At 41.6% G+C, this 8,059-nt stretch overlaps 1 protein-coding gene across 1 annotated transcript in view; it reads right to left on the bottom strand.

Moving 5' to 3' along the window:
- The window catches only part of LOC105448104 (probable enoyl-CoA hydratase, mitochondrial), a 37,425-nt gene that overhangs the window by 26,593 nt on the left and 2,773 nt on the right, over window positions 1-8,059 (bottom strand). The gene's annotated exons all lie outside the window — the stretch shown is intronic.

The following is an 8,059-nucleotide window of genomic DNA, read 5'->3' as shown; positions in this document are numbered from 1 at the left end:
ATAAAAAGAAATGGCCAAATATGCCTAAACATCCTGTGCAGAACAAAATTATTGATCAATTCGAAAATATTAAAAACATATCATAAATGTATCTTAAAATAATTCTGATAAGTTTAAAAAAATATATCTTTTTACTACTTTTGGCCGAACAAATATCCATAATATTAGTAAAAACATCAATTTGAAGATCTGCATCAACAGAACCTAAATATAAAATGTTTATAAATCATTCGTATTTGTTCAAGAGCGCCGATCAAAACTAATCAACCTCTAAAATTCATAACTTCTAACATTCTTGTTAATTGCGATAATAGATCCGAAGGAGTATATAAGCATAACAAAATCTTTTCCATCTTTGAGTTTTGATAATATATGTATGTTGTAAAAGTATTAAATGTGTAACGATGCGCCCCGGGAAACCGCATCGTCCCGGCGACAAACAGTCGGTGCCGCACGACCGAACAGCAGTCGGGCGACGAAACGGCGCGAACGCGCCCGTTATAATCGTGTAAATAACGCAAGACGGTTTAAACGTTATACATTTAAACAATAGTGCGGGAGACGTGGCACAGAAGCTGCGCTACACGTCTCCCCCCACTACCGCGCCAGAACCGGCAACCCGGGGGGTATAAAAAGCCGGGCAAAAAGCGCCAAGGGACCTATCGTCTACGAGCCGACTGTTTCAGTGAATAGACGAGACCCGCTCCTCAGAGGCAGTTCTGAAGTCAAGAGTCTTGGCTTCAGTCTAGAAGTTCTCGACGGCTACCTCAAACTCCTATCACCACCTTCTCGGCTCTCGCTTTCGGGTAACGCGTTATTGCCTGTGCCACGAGTTCGTGGCGAGCGACCCGGCCAAATTCCATCCCGGTCGAGTCAGCAGCACCTCAGACCCCGTGTTCAGGGCCAGAGCCAAGTGTCTTGGCCGCCGACTCGAATCCTGACCGACGTCTCCTCGCAAAGACCGATACCACCGACCGGAGCTCCCATCCGCGAAGGGATTCCGTACGTGACGCGGAGGCCTTCCGTGAAACGCTCGACAGCCACCACGTGGTGACTGTCACCGTACCACGAGGGTAGCACGTGCCACCGCGTCATCGCGCCGCGACGCCCGCGACCACGCATCGCCCGCGTTACACGTTGCGACATGCCGCGCACCGTCCGTGCCACTCGTGGCGCGACTCACAGCGGACCTGTATATATGCTTGTAAATAGTTACGTTTAAGAGAATAAATTTATATTGTAGTCGTCCGAAAAATACACGCCTCGTTATTACCGGAACCCCTCCTTCCTTCGCCTGAACCACTTTCGATTCCTGGACACGCTGGCGAGCTGATCCGCGACTCAAAAGGTAGGTTGCCCCCTCCCCCTTTCAAAGTGCCTGAATTTTGAGGCATTTACAATGGTCTTTTGCGGATGCGGCGGACCGTCCCGTTCGCGTTAAATGGAATGTGCCAGCGGTTTTTTCTGAAACGGCATTTCCATTCCCGCGAGACGTGAGCAGAAAAATGCGGGATTTCGACAATGTGTCCCGGCTCGACCTCGACCGGAATCGGCGGTGGCGGTAATGGCTCCATGACCCGGGCCGGTTCCAAGCTTGGACGCGAGGGTGCCGGTGCCCGGGTTTCTGGTTGCCGTCGGCGTGGTGAAGCCCGAGGGGAGTTTGTAAGCCACTCGAACTTCAATCGCCGCTGCCAGTCCGAGGGCTGCACCACGTTTCCGTGGATCCCACGGTCGGCACGCGTTTGTGGCCTGGCTGCGGATCCGGTGTCGGTGCCGCGGTGGGTTTCGCTGGTGATATCGGTCGGACGTCCGCTCGCGTTCCCTCTTCGCGCACACGGTTTCAGATCTCATCCATTTCTGGGTGAGCCGGGTCGTATTCCTCCGCGCCGTGTAGGATCTTGTCGATCGCCTCGAGAATATCGTCGTGCTCCATCGCGTACAGCAGTCGGTCGCGAAGTGTCGGTTTTCGGTGGCATATCGCGGGGTAGTGTACGGTTAGGGGTGGGGAGGGGGCTTTGCTCTGGCGTTCACTTCCTGTTGTTGTTTTTATTCCTCGTCGGTCTCCGATTCGGCGGCCGGTGGTGGCTCCTCGGCGTTCGTGTTTTCTTCGACTTGCTTCTCCGGCGCGGCTTTCAGGTCTTGAATGTGTATGTGTCGGGTCCAGCGGCCACGGGTGTCGCGCAGGTCGACGATTACGGGGGATATTATTCGTCGCACCACGAATGGGCCTCGGAATTTTGGGGCCAATTTTGCGTTAAAGGCGGCGGCTTTGTTAGAGAGTGGGTACTCTCGCTTCTATACCCATTCCCAAACTTTTGATTTCCATGAGCGGCGGCGCAGATTGTAATATTTTTCCTGCCTTTGAAAAGCACGCGCAAGGTGGATTTTGACTAATTCATATGTTTCTTCGAGGTGGCGACGAGTAATATCGAGGGCTGGCGCGGGGTGAGATTCAGCGGCTTATGTGTTTACTGGGGATATTAATTCCCGGCCGCAATTCAGGTATGCCGGTGTGTATCCAGTTGCGTGTCTCGCGGTATTAAACGCGAGATGGATATTAAACTGGAATTGGGGCACGCGTTCGTCCCAGTTGCAGTGGTTGCGATCTACGTACTGGGCGATCATGGTCTTTATATGGTGAAGTTCGTACGCTCCACGGGGTTGCAGTGGGGCGCGTGGACGGGAGCGTACGCGTGTCTTATGTTAAAGGCGGCTAGTAACTTCTCCAGTTGGTGGGCGCGTAGCTGTGTCCCGTTGTCGGTGAGGATTACTTTGGGGCAACCGTGCCGGAATATAATGGCCACTGCGATACATGTGGATACTGCGGTGGCGGTGGCGCTATGCAGGGGTCGCATCTCTACCCATTTAGAGAAGCGATCCTGCATATTAAGAAGCCAGGTGTGGTCCTTTTTTGAACGCGGGAGGGGCCCCACGAGGTCGAGGGTCACGTGTTGCCAGGGGCGGTTCACCGCGGTCGCGTGGAGGATGCTGGCGGGGCGGGTTTGTGCTACTTTATGTTCTAAGCAATTCGAGCATTTCCGTACGTAGCGCGCGATCTCGCGGAACATCCCTGGCCAATAGTAATATCGCGCGACCCGGCAGATAGTTTTTGCTATGCCCAGGTGCCCGGCGGTCGCGTCGTCATGATTGGCTCGCATAATGTCTGGTCGCTGGTCAGGATGCACAGCTTCCATTGGTTTTCGGCCGCGATTTCTTTGAAGTCTAAATTATGTAGGATGTGTCGGTACAATTTCCCTTGCCGTATTTCGTAGTCTAGGTAATCGTGCGGGGTGGTGCTTACGGCGGTCTTTATCCGGCGGTACCATCGCGCGCACCGCGGGGGTGCTTCGGCGGCGGCCACGATGGGTTGCCGTGAGAGGGCGTCCGCCACGCGGTTCAGGGTCCCCCTTCGGTACTTAATGTCCATGTCGTATTATTGTTCGAACGACCAGCGTTCGAGCTTCTCGGTTGGTGCGTCGAGTCTCTGTAGCCACCGGAGGGACTGGTGGTCCATAACCACCGTGAACGGATATCTTTTCAGGTAGTCTCGCATTCGGCGGATCCCCCAGATTACCGCGAGGCATTCTAGTTCGGGGCGTCGGTCAGGATTTGAGTCGGCGGCCAAGACACTTGGCTCTGGCCCTGAACACGAGGCCTGAGGTGCTGCTGACTCGACCGGGATGGAGTTTGGTCGGGTCACTTGCCACGAACTCGTGGCAATGACGCGTACCCGAGAGCGAGAGCCGAGAAGGTGATAGGAGTTTGAGGTAGCCGTCGAGAACTTCTAGACTGAAGCCAAGACTCTTGACTTCAGGACTGCCTCTGAGAAGCGGGTCTCGTCTATTCGCCGGAACGGTCGGACGGCTCGTAGACGACAGGTCCTTTGGCGCTTTTTGCCCGGCTTTTTATACCCCCCGGGTTGCCGGTTCTGGCGCGGTAGTGAGGGGAGACGTGTAGCGCAGCGCTTCTGTGCTACGTCTTCCGCACTATTGTTTAAATGTATAACGTTTAAACCATCTTGCGTTATATACACGATTATAACGGGCGCGTTCGCGCCGTTTCGTCGCCCGACTGCTGTTCGGTCGTGCGGCACCGACTATTTGTCGCCGGGACGATGCGGTTTCCCGGGGCGCATTGTTACATCAGTATTCGGTAAACTTTATGATCATTAAAAATAAATATATATAAACAATTATTTGTCAATTTATCATATGGAATTACTAATGCCATTGCATATGTTTGCGAGATGATTATACTCATCTCCGATATTCTGCTTATAAAAGCATCGATGCTGTTTGTGTTATAATGCAAGGACGTTGCTGAAAATTTTACATTTGGTGCTAAACGATTAAATACGGTTCCACATCCATCAATACCCAATATAAAAATACTTTAGTTCAGTTCAGTGTTTTTCTGTTTTCTAGTAGAGATATCAAGACAGGTTTGTGAAATAAAATCTTCATTATTTTCTACACCAAACAGATATCTTAAAACATCTGGCTCCTCTGTAGCGAGTTTCTTTCTGTTATGCATATTATTGTCACTGACGTTTCCATCAAACATTTTCATGAGTTTCGCGAAAAAAAGATTTCGTATTTCCGCATTTAATTTTTTCACGTTGTTAATTGTTCCCATTCTATTTGGAATTTCCGAATGGTCTAATGAAAGATGAGCAACACGTAATATTTTTAAGTGAATACATATATTCACATAAAGATGATATATCTTCATCTTTTTATATAAAAGAACAGCGGAATAAGCAGGTAAAATCTACCCTCGCATCAATCGAGCTCAAATTGGTGTCACCCATTAATTGGCATCCCTGAGATGTAAAACTTTCCCAAAAATTAGCTTTGAAATAGCATTTTTTTGGAAGTTATAAAGGAAGAAAGTAAAATAAAAAAGTGGTTTTTCTCGAAAACGGTAGAACCGATTTTAATTAAAAAAAATATATATATATGTATGTTGTAAACATCATTTAAGTAAGTTTAAAAATTTTTGATGTAATTTTTATAATGAAAAAAACCATAAACAAATTTTTTCAATACTTTATGAATTTTTTATGATGTTTTTGAGAGACCATTTCTATATTTTCACGAAAACATCTTTAGATTCTCTATTTTAACATTATATATTTTTCAAATCGTTTAGAGTGGTTAAAAATAACCATGCTGTATTTGGCGCGTCACCGCATCATTGCCATTGAATTTGCATACTAGCCTTATTGCAGTGTTGCAATGTTTAATTGCCAAGAAAATTTATAGAAATAAGGAATTTCTATATTTATTATTGCTTACTCACATTTATTTAGTAAGTATTATGGTATAGTAATACCTAACACTATAAAATGTATGGTATCAGTACAATACTACCTTTTTTCAAAAAGGTAATAACGCTAAGAGTACACATTCCTGAGAAGAAACTAGTGTATTAAATTAAAAAATAAAATTCAAGTGGTACTATCTTCAATTTTGATTCAATAAAATGTAAGTGACATGTAAAAAAAATAGTATATTGTTTATTCAAAATTTATTTTAAATAAATAATTAGTATAAAATATACATTTAAGAAGCATTTAATAAATAAACAGAGACTACCAAAAATTCGGGGTCACATAAATAATTTCTGAACGATTCGAGATATTGAATTGAAATTTACAGGGTTACAAAGTAATTCTCATTTGATTTTGGTGTTATTTAGCGCTAGCGAGGGCTCACGGCGATGATGTGAGGAAGGTAAGGCTTTGCCCACGTTCCTCATACACATATACGTTTTTCCATTCACTCAGGAACATGCGCGAAGTTTTATCTTCCTCGCATCTTCGCCGTGGGTTCTCGCTAGCGTTAAGTAACACAAAAATCAAATGGGCATCACTCTACTAAAAAAAATCGTTGAGGTCTCTAAAAACGACCTCGTGTTCTTCTTGTCTCGAAAAGTCCTTTCAAACAAGCCCTCATTTGACCCCACAAGTCATTTAAAAATTTTAATCTTTTCCCGGAGAGTTGAAGTGGGTGTTTTCAAGGTTAAATGATATGTTACATCGTAACTTTATCAATTTCAATCCAATATTTCGAACCGTCCAGTAATTATTTAGGTGGCCCCGAACTTTTGACAGTCTCTGTAGATTATTTTTACAATAATTGTACAATGCATAATAAATGAAAAATAAATATTAAAAACATTTGAAAAACATTTCTGCTAATTAAGTAAGGGTTTATAAAAAAAAGATTATTTGTGTCCTTCTTTTTATCGTGTTTTATTAGTTTAAATATTAAGTACCTCGCTTTTTACCCCACCTACGTTAAAAACACCATTAAATTTACATTTATAATTTTTTAGTTTACAGTAAAATATTAAAATATAAATGGTGGTTCTCCATTAATTGCTGCCGACACTTTCTCGTTCTGCATGATAGTAATATGATTACCCTCGATGTAATGTACTTTGACCACATTTTGAGTTATCTTAAATAAATATATATACATCATTAATAAAAAGTTGTATTAAGTTTAATTTGTCACATACTGATAAGCGTATATGTTTTTTAAATACCTTCTGCAAACCATAATCGTCCTCAATCATGGGTACAGGAAACGGATTTGTAGGTTTTAACAATATTATAGGAGATTTGATAGGCGGTAACGCATAAGGATCATACTGCAGAAGAGCAGATAAACATTTATATACTGTTGTACACAAAGTTTTTAAATTTTTATGTGAGAGTGATGTATTCATGGTTAAGAATTGTTTGGCGAAAATATTATATCTCTCTTCCCAAGTATTACATTTCTTTAGCTCCATTAAAACCTATGTCAAAAAATATGTTTAATTTGTATATATAAATTTTACTTCAAAATAAAAAATACTTAAAATACGAAAACAACAAACAAAACAAAAAGATTGATAATAATATCCAAAAAAGTAAATACATATACAAGGTGTCCCAAATCCCGCGGATTTTCTTTTAAGTGCGGATCCTTTGAAATATTCTAAGACGAAAATCCTAATACGAAAATGTCGAGACTACAATATTTTTTTAATTAATAGTAATTAAAGTTGGCTAATTACAGAGCTGACATTTCGCGCGTTCAGGCACGATGATATGACAAGTGATAGAGGTTCTACGAGGACACTCTTAATAACCGAGATTATCATCACAAATATGTAATAATATTTTTACTAAGAAATTATTTTTTCTTTTACACCTATTTGTACATTAAATAATTAATTAATATCGCAACATGAAAAAATATCAATACAATTACGCGATATTACGGTATGGTCAAAATGAATTCATAACTATGTTCATTTACCTCATATGATGAATATTTTTGTAATAGAAATGTAATGTTTCAGTCTTAAACTGTATTAACATATTCAAATCTTTTCATTAAAAATGGTTTATCTATTATCAAAATATTTACCATACGAGATAAATAAACATAATTACGAATTCATTTTGACAGTTGACACATATCGATCGTAACATCTCGTAATTGTATTGATATTTTTTTATATGTTCTGATATTAATTGATTATTTAATGTTAAAATAGATTTCGTATAAAAGAAAAAATAATTTTTTAGTAAAAATATTATTACATATTTGTATGATAATCTCAGCGTTATTAAGAGGGTCCTCATATCACTTCTCATATCATCGTGCCTGAGCGCGCCAAATGTCATTAGCCTGTGATTAGCCAACTTTAATTGTTATTAATTTAAAAATTATAATAGTCTCGACATTTTCGTATAATTAGGATTTTCGTCTTAGAATATTCTAAAGAATCCGCACTTAAAAGGAAATCCGGGTTTTGGGACACCCTGCATATTTATATATACATACATATACACACATATTATGAATATGAATACATATAAAAAAAAAATATATATATATGTAAACATTATAATTTCAATATAATCATAAAGAAAAATTATACCTTTTCACTACTTTCTACAGAATATATCTCCATAATATTAGTTAAAATCGAAATCTGAATGTCTGCATCATCAAAGTCTGACAGAAAATATTCATGTATCTTTCGCATTTGTTCAGGA

The sequence above is a fragment of the Wasmannia auropunctata genome, unplaced genomic scaffold (genome assembly GCF_000956235.1).
Source record: "Wasmannia auropunctata unplaced genomic scaffold, wasmannia.A_1.0 LD336088.1, whole genome shotgun sequence".
In the NCBI taxonomy this organism is placed as follows: Eukaryota; Metazoa; Arthropoda; class Insecta; order Hymenoptera; family Formicidae; genus Wasmannia; species Wasmannia auropunctata.
The sequence above is the reverse complement of the archived record's forward strand: the minus strand, read 5'-3'. Positions and strand labels throughout refer to the sequence as shown.